A 21,452-nucleotide genomic window follows, 5' to 3' on the forward strand; every position below is an offset into this window, starting at 1 on the left:
AAATGTTAATTTGTATAAATAAACATCAAATAAGAGAAGGCAGGACAGTTGATGTGTATATGTTTGCTTTAGAGAGAATGATTTGGGGAGTTGACAAAAAAAGAAAGAAAGAAAGATATTTGATGGATACTATGGTGTATGTATAAGTGAAAAATGAGAAAAAGAGAGAAGGGGAGGGAATAATTTTAAGAAGTTTTCAATCAGATCCATTTTGATGTTCTTCAAGAGAATTCAGGAAATATTGAGTTGGATTTTTAATTATGTACCTGTATATATGTTCATCTATAAATATAGTTGATATCTTCTCTTCTAGTTTAAACCCTCACTTTTCCCCCAAAACCATACGATACAGCCAACTGAGAATTTCTGGTCATCTGGTATGTCCAACATTTTCTCATCTTGATGTATTTGCCCTTGTTTTTATTTTAGTATTTTTTTTAAATTCCAGTTAGTTAACATAGAGTGTAATATTAGTTTTCAGGTGTACAATATAGTTATTCAGCATTTCTATGCAATTCCCAGGGCTCATCACAAGTGCCCTTCTTAATCCCCATCACCTGTTTAACCCATCTCTCCACTCACCTCCCTTCTGGTAACCTTCAGTTTGTTGTCTATAGTTAAGAGTCTATTTCTTGGTTTGCCTCCCTCTCTCTCTTTTTCCCTTTGCTCATGTGTTTTTTTTCTTAAATTCTACATATGAGTGAAATCATGTGGTATTTGTCTTTCTCTGACTGACTTATTTTGCTTAACATAATATTCTCTAGCTCTATCCATGTTGTTGCAAATGGCAAGATTTCATTCTTTTTTGTGGCTGAGTAATATTCCATTATATATATACATATATATATGTATGTATATATGTATATATATATATATTCTCTATATCTGAATTCTATATATATGAATTTATATATATACATATATATGTGTATATATATATATATACACACACAAACACATACATATACATATATATAATCTCCATTAATCAGTCAATGGATGCTTGGGCTAGTTCCATAATTTGATTTGCATAGATAATGCTGCTATAAACATTGGGTGCGTGTAGCTCTTTGAATTAGTATGTTTGTATTCCTTGGTTAAATACCTAGTAGTGCAATTTCTGGATCATAGGGTAGTTTTCTACTTTTAATTTTTTGAGGAACCTCTATAGTGTTCCAGAATAGCTACATCAGTTTGCATTTCCACAACAGTGCAAGAGTGTTCCCCTTTCTCCACATCCTCATCAACACCTATTGTTTCTTGGGTTGTTGATTTTAACCTTTCTGACAGAAAACAAAGGCAAAAATAAACTATTGGGTCTTCATCAAAATAAAAGGCTTCTGCATAGTGAAAGAAATAATCAATTCAACTAAAAGGCAATTGATGGCATGGGAGAAGATATTTGCAAATGACTTTTGTTTTTCATCTCTGGAACATCCCAACATTCCTGAAGAATTCCTACTTTGCTTTCAGCAATATCAGATGGCACTGTCTCTATAAAGATTACTTTAACCACACAATTAGATCTTATCTCTTAGCACATGGAACTTGAATTTATTTTTCTTGTGGACTTGACATAACTCTGGATTGTATTATAGCCGTGTGTGTGTGTGTGTGTGTGTGTGTGTGTGTGTGTCTGTGTGTCTGTGTGTGTCTGTGTATTTGTGTGTGTGTGTGGTCTTAATTTCCCCTAATATAGTAAGAACATTAAGAAAAGAGACTATTTTTTTTTCTTTAATGTTTATTTATTGTTGAGATTGAGAGAGAGAGAGAGAGACAGAATGCGAGCTGAGGAGGGGCAGAGAGAGAAGGAGACACAGAATCTGAAGCAGGTTCCAGGCTCTGAACTGTTAGCACAGAGCACGTCAATGACATTTACTAAACAATTTAGAAGGTATTATTAATTCAATTCTAAATTTTTATTCCATGTGTTTGGATTTATTGGTAAAGTGTCTCATATTCTCACCTTAACATTGAACTTCTATCATTTGAACGCTTATTTTTCATTTCTAATATTTTGCTCTAATATAACAAAGTTCACTTAAATTTTCTTATGTTTACTGTCAGTTTTTTTAATTTTTAGAGAATGTCTTTCCTTTTCAGAGCTGGCAATCCATGTCCTAACATTTAATTCAATATTTCAGTCAGAAAATAACTTTTTATGAATTTTTCCTGGATTCACTCCCTATTGTGCTCACATGACATCTTTCAATTTTATAGTTGATTGTTCTCTACTGACTGGCAAATTGAATTGTAGCTATTCTTAGATATATTTTGTTTTTTTTTAATATTGTATAAATTACTTTTAATCTCTTACAGGGCAAGAATCTTGTCTTCTGAATTTTTTAAAAACCATTATTTTTGGTAGTTATAATTTTTTTTGGATAGGAATTTCTACTCAAAAATATATGTTAATCAATTAATCTTAATTTTATGTAAATTCAAGATTAAAATAACTAAAACCATAAAATGAGAAATGCAGTCTTTTCCTTATAAAAGGAGGTGCAGATTAATTCAAGGGAAAACAAATACTATTACTGCATCATTTCAATTATTCATTCATCTGTTCATTCATTTATTCAATCAACAAATATTTTCTCTTGAGTTCTAGGTTCCAAGCACTGTTCCAGGCACTGTTCTAACAACTTGACTATCATTATTGAGCAAAACATACTAAGATCCCTGCCCTCATGAAGCTCTGTATAGAGCCTATGAGAAAAACAGATGATGAAATGTCAAAGATAATTTTAAGAAGAAAACTTGGTATAAATAAAACACCTATTAGCAAAATACACAACAAATGACTTTTTTGATGGATAATATAAAGCCCTGAATGTTTGGTGAAGAGTTACATGATCTACTTAAAAAAGTGAGATGACTGGTGGTGGTCACTGTGTGTGTGGGGATCTATAAAAGGGGGGAAACAAGGAGTTTAGTGAGGAGGGTTAGGTGTCACCGCACCTTCACTAACTTCTGAGATACCCAAAATGTCAAATTGGACAGATGCTGTGAGATTAAGTGGGAATGCAATTTTTAACTTTTATATGGAGTGCTTAGATTATTTACATATATCTATATTGTCATTTATTTTCTATTTGACACATCTATACTTTGTTCCTTTTTTTCCTGACTTAAAAATTATTAGTATCATTTTTTAAATGTTTATTTTGCGAGAGAGAGAGGGCCAGCAGGGGAGGTGCTGAAAGGAGGACCAAGGATCCAAAGCAGGTCCCCACTGACAGCAGTGAGCCCAATGTGCCGCTTGAATCTATTAACCGTGAGATCATGACCTCAGCTGAAGTCGGTTGCTCAACCAACTGAGCCACCCACGTGCCCTCACCCCCCAATTTATTAGGTTTTATAATTCAATTTTATCTCCTTTATTAGCTCATGATTAAACTTCATCTGTTTATCTATCTATCACTGATGGAGGCCAGTGGTTCTTAACATCTGTGAACATTTGGCAATAGCTGGAGAACTTCCTGGCTATTACAACTGGGGGATGTTACAGGCATCTACACTGCAGGTGCTAGGGACCCTACTAAATATCCTACAGTACAAGGGCATGCCTCCACTACAAAAAAAAATTGTCAATAGTGCCAAAGTTGCAAAAGTGTGCTCTAATGTCTACAATATAAGAACTTGAATTCATAAGAGTCTACTTTCAAATATTAGTCTAACATTAAAAAAAAAAAGCATAATGATGACATTTTCTCAGCATTCCTGCTCCTCCCCTAGAGGCAAGCAGCCAACTCTCCCTACCTAAGGATACTCTCTCAGCCCCTTCCCTTCTTCCCCATTGCAATGAATTCTGCCTGTTATCTGTGCAGGATCTTGAGCATATTTAGGTATCCTGCCTCCCTCCCACTGGCAGATGGCTTTTGCCTGTGTTAATATAGGCCTGGTCCAGTGGCAGTTGAGCTTGCAAGGTGTCATGGCAAGTCCTGGGAAATGGAAGGTTTTCTGTTCCTTCCCCAACGGCAGACGGATCTTGTGTTGTAGGAGACAAGGTTCCATAATGCAGGCAGATTTTGTGCCTACCGGTTAGGGGCAGCTGACCCCCGACATACTCATGTGGTCCTGAAGCACGAATGATGTCTCCAGGTGTTACTGCTCTACTCTCAAACTTAGGCCGACTCTTGTTCAGGTGGCATTCACAGGTCTTCTGCCTTGTCCCAATTTTTTGTGAGACCTCATGGAAGCTCGTGGAAAAGACACAGTGAGTGGATAAAAAATCTTCTTGTATCTGAGGTTCCCAAGTATTCTAAGTTGTTATACCAGCTCACACTGAGTCTTTAACATTTGCTAAATTTTAGTTGTTTTCTTCTCGCCTGCTTTTTGAAGGCTGCCTGCCTTCTTCCTCTCTTCCTTCCTTGCCCTAATGAAACTGTGGCTTCTACTTCTCAAAAGGTCTTGTTACATTCTGGAACACAGTTTATCCAGTTTCCTTGTAACTTCAGCCTGTAAAGGGCTTTGAAAATTATGATTTGGTGATTTGTTAAGTTTTTCTCATTTCTAGAGCTTTAGGTTCTCACTCAGCACCAAGTAATGTGGCCTTGAAATATATAAAGTAAACAGGACATAAGGTAGGACGGTCTGCTTAGTCAATAACAACAATCTATGATGAAGTGGCTGCATGCTCTTGGCTGATTGATGGTTCATTGTTTAAAGGGAAAAGTTTAAAGATACAAGTATTTGTCACAACCCCTGCCTGCCCACAAACATGCACACTTATATATCTCAAGTAACCCATGATAATACTTGCTATTGCTACATCTGATGAACTTCAACTTTTTGTTTTACTTCTATTCTACTCTAATTTCTACTTGATAAATTGATTTCTCCACAAAACTGTAGCTTGCAAAACATTGCCTTAGACTTTATTTCTAGAAGTGAACTGTTGCTTCAAAAATAAATACATTTATATTATCTTCCTTTTAACAAATAGTTAAGAAATGTAATAAAATTTGTTAAATTTTATTAAGAGAGATACTATCAAAAACCCCTTGGCTACCTAATTAAAATAATGACAGGAGTGAGGAAAAGAAAGAAATACATCAGAGACTGCTGAGATCAATGCTTAAAAAGAGAATACATATATGCACAAATATATAAGCACTCAATACTAATATATATAGTATATACTGTATATAGTATCTATAATAAGGATTTGTGCATATAACAATTTAAAACAAATATAAATGTGGGGTGCCTGGGTGGCTCAGTCGGTTGAATGTCCGACTTCAACTCAGGTCATGATCTCGCAGTTCGTGAGTTCAAGCCCCATGTCGAGCTCTGTGCTGACAGCTCAGAGCCTGGAGCCTGCTTCAGACTCTGTGTCTCCCTCACTCTGCCCCTTCCTCACTCATGCCCTGTCTCTCAAAAATGAATAAACATTAAAAAAATTAAAACAAATATAAATGTGATATATGAATAGTAAACTTTTCTCTCTTCTTTCCCTGTCTCACTCGCCAAGTTAATTACTTTAATGACTTTAATGGTTTCTTGTATATCCTTCTTAAAATTTTATCTGCAAGCTTAGTGCTCCTGGGTGGCTCAGTTGGTTAGTGTCCAACTCTAGATATCAGCTCGGGTCATAATCTCATGGTTTGTGAGTTTGAGCTCTGCATTGGGCTTCATGCCCAATCCCCCTGCCTGGGATCCTCTCCCTCTCTCTCTCTCTCTCTCTCTCTCTCTGCTCTTCCCCACCTTGCCCTCTCTCCCTCTCTCTCTAAGTAAATAAATAAACTTCACTTTTTTTATATGCAACTCAAGAAAAAACATGCACCTTTTCTGCAGCTAGTATCAAAAACTCACTTTATTCTACGCTATTTTATAACATAATTTTCCCCCAGTTAATCCATCTTAGAGATATTAAGCACCTGCTTAATTCATATTTTAAACTTCTTCCTAATGAGCAAGTTTTCTACAAGTCATGCCATCATTTTTAAATCTATGGGTATTTAGTTTTTATTTTTCAGCTTTCGCTATTACATACAATGCTACAATCAATAGTCTATGTTGTGTACATTAGTCCATAATTTTTGTTTCAGCCTTTCCATCAGATAAATATCTAGTAATGGAGTTCCTAGATTAAAAAAAATATGTATGTTAAATTTTGAATTGGATATATTACCTTTCCAAAAGTTTTTCCAGTTTATTCTGAGAATGCCTCATTACTCGGGTGTTCATCATATTCTAGCATTGTACTACCCTTTCTTTGCTGGCATGAACCACTCTTGTTTGTATTTGTTATTCTTTTAATGCATAACTTGTTTCTATTTGATAATATCTTGTGGGTGTTTGTGTGTATGTATGATTTTTCTATTAATTTTTAATTGGAGACTGAGTTGTGCCATTAATTTTTTTCACATTTTGATATCAATGTGGGAAAATTAAAAAAACTTAGAGCAAATCTCAAAAATTTAATTATTTTCTATGATGTTTTTAGATCTATATTAGAATGTGAAGACCACCCAAAAAACTTAGTGGCTTTAAAACAATAATTTTTTTTATCTTCAATAATTCTGTGGACTGACTGGTATCAACGGGATGTTTTATATACTAGTCTTTTTAGAGATTATCAGTATTGTTGAGAGCAATTAAAAATTGTTCAAAAGAAATAATTATGGGCTTTTAAGCTATAAGTATAGAATATGAAAATGGTATAAGAAGGGAAATTAATGAATATGAGCACTTTTGATACAAAACCTGATGATTAAATAAATATCTCAAAATAATATTTCCACAAGTAATTGATTTTTGCCTATGTTAATAACAATGAGTCATTGAATCTGCTCTTACTGATAACATATTTTGTAAAAGGTTCCCTTAGAACAGCCTGATGGCAATATCGATAAATGGCTATGTTTCTTCTGTTTCCCACCCTAAGTGCCCCAATATAATTTTGCCTTTTTAGTTATTATATATCACCTACCGTCTTTGCTCCAAAGCACCTTGTGGACAGAGCACATTCAATCAAATGTAGGCAAAGAAATGCAGCTCTGTCGACTAAGCTGATTCTTGAATTTCTCTCTAGGGCACAGCCTTAAAACACAACCTGAAACAATATTTGCTATTTAATTCATCAGCAGAAAAGTAGTTATGCTGAGATGAAACAAAGTTAGGACTGCCTAGATTAACATGACCATTCTCTATGAAAGGTGGTCAGAGGTTAGGTTATTCAATTGCTCTTTCAAATGGGGACCAATGTTGCCAAATTCATGAATTATAATCATGAGTATGCATTCTGATACTGTGGATGGAATCTGTGCTGTGGCTACTGGGTAAGGAAAAGGGGGAAATCAACATTGGTATGGTGAGATTGGTGTCTGTCTGAAGAACCAAGTTAGTAACACAAGTCAGGGTATTCAGTATTTGACTCAGCATAGATTACTTTCTGGATGTTCAGTCAGTGTTACTAATATTTTTTCAAAATTGCATTATTCTAGATTGTGATTCTTCATGTCTGTTTAAGTATGAACCCATGGCCCGGACTTCTGTCCTCATCTCTTCCACAGTATTTACACAGCCTTGGAAGTACTTACCTGGCTTAGCATTTTCCTCACTTTGGGTGAGGGGGGCTGAGCAAATTTATTAGTTTCTTCTGTTTGCAAGTGTTCAGCACTGAATTTAGTTGTGCAGAGGGGGTTTAATATTTTAATATTTGGTGCTAACTACCATCAGCACTGTTCTCTAAGTTCTTTCTGCTTTTTTCCCCCCTCTCCCGTGCTATTAATAAACTTCATACCTTGCAATCAAATTATTAATTTAGTCACCACCTTAGCAGCATGCAGCTAAAAAAGAGACAGATGGTGTTTTACATTTCAGGAAATAGATCTTTAATCCTTTAAGGTGTTGATAATATTATCAATACCTGGGGATGGAAAAAGTCCTACTGTTAACTGATATCTTGCTTCTATCCCCTGTGTTTGTATTTTGCTATAGACAGGTAGCTCTACCTTATAAGATTCTTCATCCTAGACCATCTAAGCCTGCCAAAACTAGAAGCTCATGAAAATACAGTGTGATAGAAACTTCAAAGAGGGGATTATATCCTGCTCCCACTGAGACACATTTTTAAAAATGTCTGTGTATACAGTTTGCAAAATTATTTTTTTTGTAACTTGTTTTTTTCCCAAGTTTTTATTTAAATTCCAGTTAGTTAACATATGGTGTAATATTAGTTTCACATATACAATTTAGTGATTCAGCACTTCCTCACAACACCTGGTATTCATCACAAATGCACTCCTTAATCCCCATCACCTATTTAATGCAACCCTCCCTACCTCACCTCTGATAACCATCAGTTTGTTCACTATAGTTAAGAGTGTATTTCTTCATTTGCCTCTTTTCTCACCCTTGTTCATTTGTTAAAATTGTTTTATTACATTGTGTTTTTTTATTTTTATATGTTTGTTTATTTATTTTGAGAGAGAGAGAGCTTGATTGAGCAGGGGAGAGACAGAGAGAGAAGAGAGAGAGAATCTACCTGCGCTGTCAGCGCAGAGCCCTATGTGGGGCCGAACTCATGAAAGTAACTGTGAAATGATGATCTGAGCTGAAATCCAGAGTCAGATGCTTAACTGACTGAGCCACCCAGGCGGCCCTTATTACATTTTAAATGTATATATATATATATATATATATATAGCATATATATTTATAAGATATATAGAAGTATATATATGGAGATATATGTACATACATAGAGATGTATGAATATACAAAAACAGAGAGACAGAGCTCACACTGATAAGATGATAAAATTTCACACTCTGCTTTCTGAGTTGCTACTGAGTATAACGGGAACCATTTAAAACCTAATGCAAGTCTATTGATTTTTTTGAATATGAGACTACATGTTTATCATCCTACTCTCTGGCTCTGGTTTCTTTCTGTTGTTTACTACTACAATTTTTCAGTTCAACTGCTAGAATGAATTAGGGAATACTAAACAGTGCCTTAACTCTTAATGGTATAAGAGAAAAATCTTGGTAAGAACTAAAAATACTTATGATGGACATTTTTAATGCCTACTTTATCCTCTTTTGGTCAATCATTTAAATATTATGTTTTTAATCTGTCTCCAAAACATTCACCTCCGCAGGATAATTAAATTACATTATTATGCCCACTTCATTACTGTATTGTACCTATGGCAAATACCTCCATCTAGATACCTTATTCATTAGACCTTCTTTTGATTCTGTTCAATATTACTTCCCAAGTTTTAATCCAGTTTCATGCTAATTGGCTATTTCTATCAGTTGAAATGACCAAAACATGATGTAGCATACAATCTTGAAATTTAATAATTAAAACATATGGAAATACTTTTTTTTTCTTTTTAGATTCTGGAAAATCTAAAAATCTTATTAGGAAACTTTCTTTGTTTGACTAATGATATATATGAACAGTTTGAGTCATAGGTGATGGTTCCTCTTGGAAGAAATCAATTACTGTCTCATTCACTCTCTCCCTGTGGAAATAGAAAGCATGCCAATGCAATTCCAGCTGGCACAAAACATTGCAAAATGTCTCTCTTTTCTGCCTAACATTTGAAAGCATTTAAAGTGAAAGAAGACACTAACTCTATTGTTTACATCATTTGTTCTCCTATTTCTCTCACTGGATCACAGAAACAATGCAATTACGCTGTATTAGTATGACTTAGTTATTGTATTCTGCAATGTTTAATTTACCTTCATCATAAGAATTTTGGAAGCATTTAAATCATCTTTTGCTTTGTAGCTGACTTAAAATCCAATAAGGTAACCTGAAGTAAACTTAAAAATTTTAATTTATGTAAAAATTTTGAATCTCTAGCTAATGGGGCTGGAAAAGAAAGAGAAATGACAAAGTGATGTGCCTTATTCTTTAATTATTGTATCAGCCAACAACCTGTCTTTCTCAAACTTGGCCGTGGGCTGAAGTTATAATCCCCTTGAATGTGACAATCATAAATAATCTAGGGATCATGTCTTTTGGCACAAGTAACCCTAAAATGTTAGTGGGACATGAAACATTCTCTTACCTTGCATAACTATTTGATGTAGGTCCAATTCAAGCAAGCTAACCTGGCCAAAATGTCTGTTCATTGGGAAGGAATTATGCTCTTCTCAGGCCTTGAAGCTTCCCACTAAACTCCGTGTGGTATTTCAAACCAATCCAAGAGATAGTAAAAAGCTTAATGAACTTTATATATTAGATAGATGAATGTGTAGAGGAGACTTGTAATACAGAAAGAAATACTGAAGATCAGGTAAACTGGAGAGTAGCTACATTGCTGAATAAAACTCATCCGAAATTAATGAGACTGCACTGGGCCACCAAGGTTTTGCAACTCTAGAGTTTGCAACCTCTGGAGAACAGATCAGTATTTTTAAGTGCATTCTAAGAAACACTCATCTTAGAAGATTCTCTAGGAAAAGGAAAACTTCCACATTCCACGGTCACATATATGAGAGCATCTCTGCACATTATGACTCCTTTTTGCAGATTTATAATGTATATCAACATATTAAAGCAGTGCTCTCTAAATGGGATGCATCTACATCATAGGGTGCACAAGGTAATTCAGGAGGAGGTAAGAAGGAAACTTGACAACATTGAAAAAATATTGAGTTTTAGGATATTTTAAATTTCTTTTTACTTTTGTACATTTTATAATGTATATAACATTAACACAATAGCATAATTATTTAATTTATATATGAATACATACACATCTATTGGGGTTATGTGGTCAAAATTAGTATTGATCAAGGGTCTGAAGAAAAAATAATTAGAGATTTCTTCATTAAAGGATCTGAGAATTTGCATAGTAAAGCGATATTACTTTGAAATAATATCAACTTAGGTGACTTTATGCATATTATTTTTAAAAAGACAAGTCATAGTTGAGTAAATTTACAAAGATCTAATTGGTTTTATTCAGTGACTCATGGATTGGGAAACATCCCATCTAGCCAATAGGAGTGAGCTTTGAGGAATTGTACAAAATGGAAGGCTTTTATAGGCAGAAATGGAGTAGGATAAGGAAGTTATTAGCAAAAGAAAAGAGGATTATTTTAGCCAAGGTTGCCTCACTTAGGGAGTAGGGCAGGAGATCTTATGCAGATTGCTTCACTAGAGCTGATCAGGAAATTCAACATTGATTGGTTTAAAATTCTATTGGGAGAGGTTGAAATTACATTTATGTTAGGTATTAAGTCTTGGTGGGGTTTAGCAAAAGTGACTCCATTTTGAGCCTATTGTTTCTTTTTTACAGTGTGTATGTTCCATCAATTATGATCCAGTGAAGCACACTTTGTGAATCACTGTTTTTTTTTCACAAGCCGGATGCTTTTATTCCAGACACTGTGCTTCCATTTACTGTATCTGCTAACAGGGAAATGATAATGACCTGGGTTTTAGAGTGTGTTTTGCTAATTCAATTATTCCTGGAAAGTCTTGATTAGAAAAAACATAACTAAAGCAAAATTATCAAGAAGTAGGATTATTACCTTAATTGCAAGCTAATAAGTTAGCCTGCCAAACTTTAATGGATGCTGTTAAAAGACATGAGATCCCTGGGTCAGAGATGAATGAGTGTCTAACTGGTAGCCAGAGTATCAGCATTTATTTTATTTATGTATTTATGTTGTATGTATGTATGTATTGATTGACTCATTCATTTATTTTGCCTGTTCTCTAAGCCTCAGTTCCCACAGGGAGACAGGAGGTTGACCAGATGACAGCAGCACACATCATGAACTACTTACTGGAGGGGAAGCCCAAGGTTAGAGAACCTAGATTTTTAATAATGGGAAAAAGTATGCTTCCTCTTTGCTTTGGATAAAGGCACTATCTCTGTCTTTGAAGGCTGTTCACTATACAAACATCCTTGAAAAGACTCTTGAACTAAAGGCAATCAGTGACTCTGCTTGCAAGGTATGCAGAAATATGAGAGATTCATGGAGAAATATTCCTCAATTAAGCTATGCTAATGGGTTTGGTTTCACAAGGAGTAAGCCAACACACCTGAACCTAGCCAAATGTTCTCTTTAAAACCATGCCACACTGGATCATCTTTATTCATACACAACTAGTACAAATACACAAAACCCTATGCTTAGAATCCTATCCCCTACCATGGTTTAATGGTATGTGATTTTCTGTGGTTGCTGTCCTGAAACTCTGAATTATGTTATGTAACCTTATGTTTTATAAGTGAAGTCCTATAAGATCATAGAGTAATTGCAATGTCCATGGAGGCGTAGTCTTGGCTTATACATAATCCTGCCTCTTGCCCACCTCTGCCTCTGGGAATGAGTTCTAGGCCATCTGCTCTCCCTGACACCCCATACCCTGCCCAGTTTCCCTACCTTAGGAAGGCTCTTGCTCTTTATCTCTAGAGCAGCAATCGAGTTGTGTTATTTGGAGGAGACCCTCATTTGCTGTTTTCTTTCTCTGCATATAAGGGTCTAGGATGGACATGGTGGCAGTTAGTAGAATTTTGGTAATTCTTTAGATGAGTTAATGCTCTCACATTTTCCATTAAAACTGGAAAACTGGCATTGTACAATGTAAAACTTAATGGTTAAATTTATGCAAGTATTTTAATATTTTAATTTGTCCTTACTTAGAGTGACATTAAATGACAAAGAAAACACATTATGCCAAGTTGGGAAAGAGCAGAAAAAAGGAAAAGTTTATATTTATTACTTGTAGTACTTATTTTCTGCCTTTCAACAAGGTCCTCACATTTTCGTTTGGCACTTAGCTTCTACAATTTAAGTGGCTAGCCCTGCTCACACAAGATATCTCTGCTTCACCTTACCCAATGCCCTTCACCTCAGAATTCACTGAATTTGAAAACTGGTGGAGGAGATACCCATACTCTGCATTATACTCTATTATTCCCACTTTTTCACAATGGAAAAAGAGTCCCTGATTCTATCCTGGGCCAACCTACCCTCTTGTATTCTGCATCTTTACTCTTATTCTTATCATGGATGTCACACTGGCAGTTATCCTTTCTCTCACCTGAATCATGAAATCTTCAGATTTTTCACTTCTTTTTTTTTTTAAAATTAAAAAAAAATTAATGTTTATTTTTGAGAGAGAAACAGAAACAGACCACGAGCAGGGGAGGGGTAGAGAGAGAGAGAGCAGGAGACACAGAATCTGAAGCAGGCTCCAGGTTCCGAGCTATCAGCACAGAGCCCAGGGTTGGGCTTGAACGCAAGAACTGTGATATCATGACCTGAGCCAAAGTTGGACACTTAACTCACTGAGCCACCCAGGTGCCCCAGATTTTCACTTCTATGATTCTTATTAATATGCAAACATGCTTTTAGTACAATGCACTTTATATTTGAACATACACACACAACAATAATCACATACGAAACAAGAAAATCTCTTGACTCCATAACTCTGCTTTAGCTGCCTTTCCATTTCTCTGCTCTTTTTTACAGCAAAAATTCTCAAGAACTGTGTACACTCATTGCCTCCCTGTCTTCACTACAAATCCATTCCCACTCCACTCCAGATACTGTCCATATAATTGCACTGAAATTGCTTATTAAATTACCAAGTGATCTCTTAATACCAAGTTCAAGATTCACCTATGTAGCCCCCTGTCATCCTTGGCTTTTGTGCAGCATTCATCATAGTTGACAGCTTCTTCCTTCGTGGCATTCTTGGTGTCCATGAATTCTCACTCTCCTCACTAATCATCCACCTTGTTGGCTCTTAGTCTTTTTCTGCTGATTCCTCCTCTACCAAATCTTTACATGTTGGAATGCATCCCAAACTCAGTACTCATCTCTCAAGTCTTTATACATTCTCTTCTTCTCTTTCCCTTTCTCTCAATGTATAATCTCCAATTTGCATCTCTAGATGATATATCCAGCAAACTCATCTTAGATGTCTAACAGGCATTTCAGAAGATGAGTAAAATACAACCCTTGACCTTCCCCAAGTATGCTGCACTCTGTTTATTTGAGCAGAATAATTGATATCATCATCTACTCAGTTACTCAACTCCTTGATTTATCTTCCCTTTCTCTTTCCCATGATGTTTATCAACTAGAAATGGTTTTGAACCTAAAAACCTAGTTGGAGTCTTTTTTTTTTTTTTACCTCCATCTGCTCAAATACCACTGTAGTCTAAGCTACCAACGAATATCTCCTGCTGGCAAGACTCTTGACTAATCTCCTCATTTACATACTTGCCCTCTGCAAACCTGACGATGATCTGAGTGACTTTTTAAAAAACATAAATTAGACTATGTTAATATTCAACTATTGGGGCACCTGGGTGGCTCAGTCAGTTGAGCGTCCAACTTCAGCTCAGGTTATAATCTCATGGTTCATGAGTTGGAGCCCTGCATCAGGCTAGCTGCTGTCAGTGCACAGCGCGCTTCAGATCCTCTGTCCCCTGCCTCTTTGCCCCTCCCCCACTCACACTCTCACTCTCAAAAATGAATAAACGCTTATTTTAAAAAATTCAACTGTTGAGATGGTTTCACATTATATGAGACCTACCTGTGCTTTCAAGCTCTTCCTGTATTATCTTCTCTGCATATTCCAGCAGAATAACTTCCTCATTTCTCTCATAGACCACAGAATTCATTTTCTTGGGGGTGGGCACCTTAGAGGACCGGCTCATACTTGGAAAGAGTCTTTGGAGTATAGCATTCAATAGGAATTAAATAAGTAAATATGATATTTATCCATTAATCTACCCATCTTTTTCTAATATGGATTTCTTAAGTACCTACTATGTTATTGAGGATAAATTTAATATTTTTATTTTGGAAAATACCACAAAAATCTCTTTGAAATACATACTTTTATATATAATTATCTCTGTTTTTAAAGGTACTCATGTCATTCCCTTAAACAGAAACACTTATTTGTTACTTTAATGTTGTGGTTTGGTTGTTTCCTTTAGACTATTAGTGTAATTGATTGGTAGAATCATGGTTGTGGGAAACTATATAGCTTAATGGAATTCTTGAAGACCAGGAATTAAAATCCATCCTGACTTTATGTCTCTATTATTCTTGACCCTGTGTATATCCTTATCTAGAGAATGGTGTAGATATAGAGAATAGTATAGTATCTATATCAGGGATGAGCAGTTTTATGAAGCAGGTATCATGTAGCTCCATCCCACTTCTGGCAAAATGAGGCTGAATAGAAAATATGAATAGGCTAGATGCCAGAGCACTCACATTTTCATCTGCTCTTTTACATTTTGGAGATTTCATTGTATAAGAACACTTCCTCTGTGTACATTGGATGCTCTTTAGGAAACTATTCAATTCCATTATTAAGATTACCTAATTGTTTATTGATTGTCTATTGGTTAAGAACATGAAAAGAATAGGTAGAGGACAGTAGATTTCTGGAGTGTGGGATACCTCAGAAGTTGACTGAGCCAGGCTATGTCTGACAGTGAAGCACAGGAGACAGGACTCTTTTTCTTTTTATCTGCCAAGCATACATGACTAAATCCACTCATCTTCAAGTCTGTTTCCTCTGGGGAGCCCCTCACAGTACTGAAGTTTCAAATTCCCTTATCATAGGGCTCATTGTGCTGCACCAGCTTTTCAACAGTCTATATCTTCTATGAAGTTATAAATCCTGTGAAAATGAGAACTATAAATGCCCTGATTATGACTATTTCCCTATTGAATTGAATTAATGAATGAATGGATGGGTGGAATTTAGTGAATGAATGAACTGAGTGTTCATGCAATAGTTCTTTATCACCTGGAAGAATAGTGTGAAGGTATAAAAAAAGCTAGGAGAGATCTCTCTTGTTTGACCTCTCTTACTGCATTGAATCAGATAAAAGGGATTTGAAAAACCTAATAAAGATGTCTGTTGTATTATTTCCAACCCAAATGGCGCAGTTTTCACAATGAAAAACAACTAAGAGAAAAAGGAAAAAGAGAAGACTCATGATAGAATCCTGATTTTATTTCTTATTGTACAGTTATTGGTTATGGTTTATAAAATTAAGAGAATAGTACCTGACTTGAAACTTAGGTATCAAGTTGGCAAAGTTAGCAAAATATTGGCCATTCAGTTAATAATAGATGTTATCATTATTTGTTTATACACCTTGGATGGGAATTTGCTAAAGTTTTACAACAATATGAAATACTGAGACTTTTTCATCTTCTTTTTTCCATAGCTTAATCCATGCTTAAGATAAAGCAATGATCTTTAGAACAATATATAAAACAAAGCAATGATCTTTAGAATAGTTCCAATGAATTATTAATTACCAAGTGTCGATATGTCCAGATATTCTCTTGCAGGAGAGTGATTTATTTTTCTATATCATACTAAGTTTAAGTTCTAAGGTCTTAAAGTTAGAATTTTAGTGTCAAAGGGAGTTGACATTTAACCTTTGAAAATAGAATTGAGGTAGTATTGCTTCTTCTAAAAATCACAAATGTGTTCAAGTAACTGTTCTAGAGAATGTCTGATTTTAACATTACTTGCCCTCTTGACTATATCCTTTTAATAAACATTATCTGCCATGCTCATTATATGTCTTTTTAAAATCCCATCCCATTTCTGCTATCTCCTCAATTTTCAGACAGAGATTAGGTTACATGAGGTAATCTGTTTTGAAAAAAACCAGAAAGCTATTGCACTCAAACCATATGTGCATCATTCCCCACCCCTACCTCAGAATTAGGTCTTTCATGCGTACATGAAAAAATCATATATATCAATGTAAACAGCAGATTTAAAAAGAGATTAGGCTCTTGTTTTGTGAAGGATTAAATGGTTAATGTGATTTTTAAAAATGGCTTTTCAGAGGTGAATCATAGGTAAGGTAGAATTGAACAGAAGTCATTACCCTCTAAAAGTTCAGTGGTGATTTTGGTCCAGTTCCTAGTTTCCCCATGGACTTGTGCCCAGCACCAACAATCACACATAATTTGGCACTGTTGATGGGAGCCTCCCTTGAGAGGGAACATGTGAATGTTCCCTGGGGTAAGGTACTAGAAAACCATTCTAATTCAGGAATGAAGTACAGTTGAAAATATTCCTTGTAACCTTTTGATAATTTCATGATACATAGCCTTCTCAATTCAATCCAGTTAGATGAAATAAATACTTATATACCGATAACATCCAAAGTACACAGAGGTTAATAAGTGTTGTGAAGTACTATTCAGAGGATATTGACATATACAGGCTCACCTCAGCTTTTTAGTTTTGTTTTTAGGATGCTATAGCCTTCAATTGATAATGTTTATATATATATTATTTATATTTATATAAAATTTATATATAATATATATTATATAAAATTCATATATATTTATATTATTTATAAATAATATATACATATATACATATATTTATACACATATATATATATTTGTGTGTACATATAAATCACCCTTACTGCACAATTTCTCACCATGCAGGGTAGGTTGAGTTGCAGTCAACTTTATTCAGGGAGAATTGATCCTTACTTGGACACTGGTGTGTTAATGATGATGTTTAAAACCTGCCAGGGTCCAGTATTCTTTAATAGACTGTACTAATTTATATTTGTCAAATTTGAACAAAGATATCTGGTAACAATTCAATAAGCACACTACGGGGGGATGTTGTATGCAAGTGATGAATCACTTAATTCTATTCCTAAAACCAGCACTACACTATATGTTAACTAATTTGAATTTAAATAAGATCTTGGAAGAAAAAAAAATAGAGAATTAACATCTTTATTTAAGAGTGGGCGTCATTATTACTAAATATTCTCTGTGTGAATTTAATTTACCAGGAATACCTGACACCATCCTCATCGTCCCAACCCTTTGCCTCTTTAAATAGTTGGTAATCATTTGTCAGCCTTGAATCCATTATTACAGCAGATTTGTGATTCAGGGGCTGGATTCACAATTCATAGCCTTTGTGTGAGTGTGCATGTATGTATGTGTGTATTTATGTGTGTTAATGTATGTGTGTGTATTTAAGTGTGTGTATGTGTTTCAGTTTTTTCGTTTTATTTTGTTTTATAATTTATTGTCAGGTTAGCTCACATACAGTGTATACTGTGTGCTCTTGGTGTCAGGACTAGATTCCCATGATTCATCACTTACATACAACACCTAGTGCCCATCCCAACAAGTGCCCTCCTCAATGCCCATTACCCATTTTCCCCTCCTCCGCAACTCCCATCAACCCTCAGTTTGTTCTCTGCATTTAAGAGTCTCTTATGGTTTGCTGCTGTATCTGTTTGAAACTATTTTCTTCCCCTTCCCTTCCCCCATGGTCTTCTGTTAAGTTTTTCAAATACCACATATGAGGGAAAACATAAGATATCTGTTTTTCTCTGATGGACTTATTTCACTTAGAATAATACCCTCCAGTTCCATCCACATTGTTGCAAATGGCAAGATTTCATTCTTTCTCATTGCCAAGTAGTATTCAATTGCATATCTTTTTTTTATCCTTTCATCAGTTGAGGAACATGTGGGTTTTTTCCATAATTTGGCTATTTTTGATAGAGCTGCTATAAACATTGGGGTACACGTGCCCCTATGAATTAGCACTTCTGTATCCTTTGAATAAATTCCTAGCAGTGCTACTGCTGGTTCATAGGGTAATTCTATTTGTAATTTTTTGAGGAACCTCCACACTATTTTCCAGAGAGACTGCACCAGATTGCATTCCCACCAACAGTGCAAGAGGGTTCCTGTTTCCCCACATCCTCACCAGCATCTATAGTTTCCTGAGTTGTTAATTTTAGCCTCTCTGACTGGTGTGAGGTCATATCTCAGTGTGGATTTGATTTGTATTTTCCTGATGATGAGTGATACTGAGCATCTTTTCATGTGTCTGTTAGCCATCTGGATATCTTCTTTGAAAAATGTCTATTCGTGTCTTCCACCCATTACTTCACTGGATTATTTGCTTTATTTGTATTATTTGTTTTGTAAATTCTTCATAGATTTTGGATACTAACTCTATATCCAATATGTCATTTGCAAATGTCTTGTCCCATTCGGTCAGTTGCCTTTTAGTTTCTTTTGCTCTGCAGAAGGTTTTTTTTTTTTTTTTTTATCTTGATGAGGCCCCAATAGTTCAGTTTTGCTTTTATTTCCCTTGCCTTCAGAGACATGTTGAGTAAGAAGTTGCTGTGACTGAGGTCAAAGAGGTTATTACCTGTTTTCTCCTCTAGGATTTTGATGCTTTCCTGTCTCACATTTAGGTCTTTCATCCATTTTGAATTTATTTTTGTGTATGGTGTAAGAAAGTGGTCCAGTTTCAGTCTTTTGCATGTTTCTGCCCAGTTCTCCCATCACCATTTGCTAAAGAGACTGTTTTTTTTTTTTTTTCATAGGATATTCTTTCCTGCTTTGTCAAAGATTAGTTGGACATACATTGCTGGGTCCAATTCTGGGTTCTCTATTCTATTCCAATTATCTATGTGTCTATTTTTGTTCCAATACCATACTGTCTTGATGATCACAGCTTTGTAGTACAGCCTAAAATCCAGGATTGTGATGCCTTCCACTTTGGTTTCTTTTTCTTTTTTTCTTTTCTTTTCTTTTTTTTAAAATATTTATTTATTTTTGCGACAGAGAGAGACAGAGCATGAACGGGGGAGGGTCAGAGACAGAGGGAAACACAGAATCTGAAACAGGCTCCAGGCTCTGAGCTGTCAGCACAGAGCCCGACGCGGGGCTCGAACTCACAGACTGTGAGATCATGACCTGAGCCAAAGTCGGACGCTTAACTGACTGAGCCACCCAGGCGCCGCGTTGGTTTCTTTTTCAACATTACTTTGGCTTTCGGGGTCTTTTGTGGTTCTATAGAAATTTTGAGACTGTTTCTTCTAGCTCTGAGAAGAATGCCAGTGCAATTTTAATTAGGATTTCTCTGAATGTGCAGATTGCATTGGGCAGTATCGACATTTTAACACTATTTGTTCTTCCAATCCACGAGCATTGAATATTTTCCCATTTCTTTGTGTCTTCTTCAATTTCTTTCATAAGTTTTCTATAGTTTTCAGCATACAGATATTTTACATCTTTGGTTAGGTTTATTCCTAGGTGTTTTATGGTTCTTGGTGCAATTGTAATTGGGATTGATTCCTTGATTTCTCTTTCTGTTGTTTCATTATTGGTGTATAGAAATGCAACTGATTTCTGTACATTGATTTTGTATTTTGTGGCTTTGCTGAATTCATGTATCAGTTCTAGTAGCTTTTTGGTGGAGTCTTTCAGGTTTTCCATAGAGAGTATCATGTCATCTGTGAAAAGTGGAAGTTTGACTTCTTTGTCAATTTGGATGCCTTTTATTTCATTTTGTTTTCTGATTACTGAGGCTAGGACTTCCAACACTATGTTAAACAACAATGGTGAGAGTGGACATCCCTGTCGTGTTCCTGATCTCAGGGGGAAAGCTCTCAGTTTTTCCCCATTGAGGATGATATTAGTTGTGGGGTTTTCATATATGGCTTTTATGATGTTAAGGTATGTTCCTTTTATTCCTACACTCTTGAGGGTTTTTATTAAGAAAGGATGCTGTATTTTGTGAAATGTTTTTTCTGCATCTATTGACAGGACCATATGGTTCTTATCATTTCTTCTATTAATGTGATGTATCACATTGATTGATTTGCGAATATTGAACCAGACCTACAGCCCAGGAATGAATCCCACTTGATCACGGTGAATAATTCTTTTAATATATTGTTGAATTCAACTTGCTAGTATTTTGTTGAGAATTTTTGCATCCATATTCATCAGGTATATTGACCTGTAATTCTCCTTTTTAGTGGGGTCTCTGTCTAGTTTGGGAATCAAGGTAATGTTGACTTTGTGGAATGAGTCTGGAAGCTTTCCTTCCATTTATATTTTTTGGAACAGCTTGAGAAAAATATCTCAATGTCTATTTAAATGTCTGGTAGAATTCCCCTGGGAAGCCATCTGTCCCAGGATTCTTATTTGTTTGGACATTTTTGATAATTGAGTCAATTTCTTCACTGGTTATGGGTCTGTTCAAATTTTCTATTTCTTCCCATCTGAGTTTTGGTAGCATGTGGCTGTCTAGGAATTTGTCTATTTCTTCCAGGTTGTCCAGTTGTTGGCACATAATTTTTCATAGTAGTCTCTAATAATTGTTTGTATTTCTGTGGTGTTGGTTGTGATCTGTCCTCTTTCACTCATGATTTTATCTGTTTCGGCCCTCTCTTCTTTTTGAGCAGTCTGGCTAGGGGTTTATCAGTTTTGTTTATTCTTTCAAAAAACCAGCTCTTAGATTCATTGATCTGTTTTCCTGTTTTTTTTTTTTATTCTATATTGCTTATTTCTGCTCTAATATTTATTATTTCTCTTCTTCTTCTGGCTTTGGGTAAGGCTTCTGGCTTCTTTGCTGCTCTAGTTCTAGTTCCCTTAGGTGTGAGGTTAGGT

Source organism: Neofelis nebulosa, chromosome 5, assembly GCF_028018385.1.
Source record: "Neofelis nebulosa isolate mNeoNeb1 chromosome 5, mNeoNeb1.pri, whole genome shotgun sequence".
NCBI lineage: Eukaryota > Metazoa > Chordata > Mammalia > Carnivora > Felidae > Neofelis > Neofelis nebulosa.